This window comes from Chaetura pelagica, unplaced genomic scaffold, assembly GCF_000747805.2.
Source record: "Chaetura pelagica isolate M959 unplaced genomic scaffold, ChaPel_1.0 scaffold195, whole genome shotgun sequence".
Taxonomy (NCBI): Eukaryota; Metazoa; Chordata; class Aves; order Apodiformes; family Apodidae; genus Chaetura; species Chaetura pelagica.
In genome coordinates, this window is record NW_009953304.1 from 39,759 (window position 1) to 41,470 (window position 1,712).

Genomic DNA, 1,712 nt, shown 5'->3' on the forward strand with positions numbered 1-1,712 from the left:
TAGGGAAACTGCATCTTCAGAATCATCTCTGGTTTGGATAAACCTCTCCTGTGAGCAAACACAAACCCAACACAAAGCCATGCTGTGTTTGGGAAAGGGATCACTGCAACCTCATGGATTAGAAATGGACATTGCAATAAATATTAAATAGACAACCCTCACGTGTTTTCTTGTCTTAAAACATTTGCAATTTAGTCTGTAAACATTAAGCTAGAGATTTCTTCCATATCAAGTTAGTCATAGAAATTAATGCTTAATGATCTTTACATCTACCTCCTCTGCCCTTTAAACTGTAAACTGATTGTTATGCAGAAAGCTATTAATTTAACAAAGCATATTAGATTTCCCTCTAGCACTGAGGTGCTTCTCCTGACTTAGCAATTTGCCTGGTCTTTCCCCTTGCTGACTGCATAGATTATACCTTACTTGCTGTAACTACAGCTAGTACATCAATGTTAATTATTTCCCTGGTAATGGCAGATGTGTGCAGAATTGAAGATTTTACCCATACTACCGAAAGATGAGAAAGTCCCCAGGACTCAGTGACAGAAGTGAGTGCCATTCCTGCAGAACTTTGTCCTAGTCACTTTGTTTTCAGTAAATCATACTTTGCATACTCTCCTTTAGGCCCCTATTTCTGAAAACATCTCTACTATATAAAGCTCATGTAAAGGTATTTTTTTGAAGCAGCAATCCATGCAGGAAGGTAGGATACTTTATTTGAGTCCTCCTCAGCTCTTTAATGTCATGTTCCAACATATTTAGCTGAAGATGACCACAAGGTAAACCACAGCTGTTAAGGACACATGAAACACCAGAATGCTTATCCATCTTTCTGAATTTTTATTTAAAATTTACTATTATTTGTTACCAATACCTCTAGTCAGCCTTCTTTTAAGCAGCAACACGAAGTAAAAACACAGATGAGCAAAGACTACCTACCAAAACATGATGTACAGCAAAGCACATGTGCAATATATGGAAAGAAATGTGCCATCACAGACCACAAGTGCTCTCCTGATGCAGTTGTCATAACACATTAGCTTAGGGATTCCAGTAAGAATCCACTTAAAAAGAACTCAGGAACAAGATTTGTACATCTAAATCTTTGTTTCTCTAGAAATATTTATGTACTTCTTTAAATTAAAGTTTTGCATAGGTGGCACAACGACTCACGTTGCAATCACAACTGCTTCTTGGCAGTGAACTCAAGAGGTTGATGGAGATATATTTACATCAAAATTAAAATATAAGAGCAACTCAGGCACACATACCTTTGAACTAGCTAGCTGGAGTAGGGCTGGCAGCGGGGCCACAGTACTAAGACATGCAAGGCAGGCTAGAAATTGTTTCTGAGAAACCAGGTAAGTGCCACATGGCCAAATCATTCTGAAATCCATGCCGATGTTAGCTACTGAGCAAGCTTGTTCCAGTGTTCAGGAAAACCACTCAGTTATGAATTTCAATATAAATAGTACTAGGTCCATAGAAGACTGGGCATATGACTCAAAAATGTCCACCTGAAAAGCAGATTTGAAGTTCTCTGCTTCCTTTTTTTTATTGCTGTTATTAGCATTGATAGCTCATATCCTCACCAGTGACATTTTTTGTTCAAGGCACACTGTGAACACAATGTCTCCAAGCCCGCGCATTTCAAGCAGCAAGTCTGAGTCCCATGAACAGTATTAATGAATTGCATAATTGTAAACCAT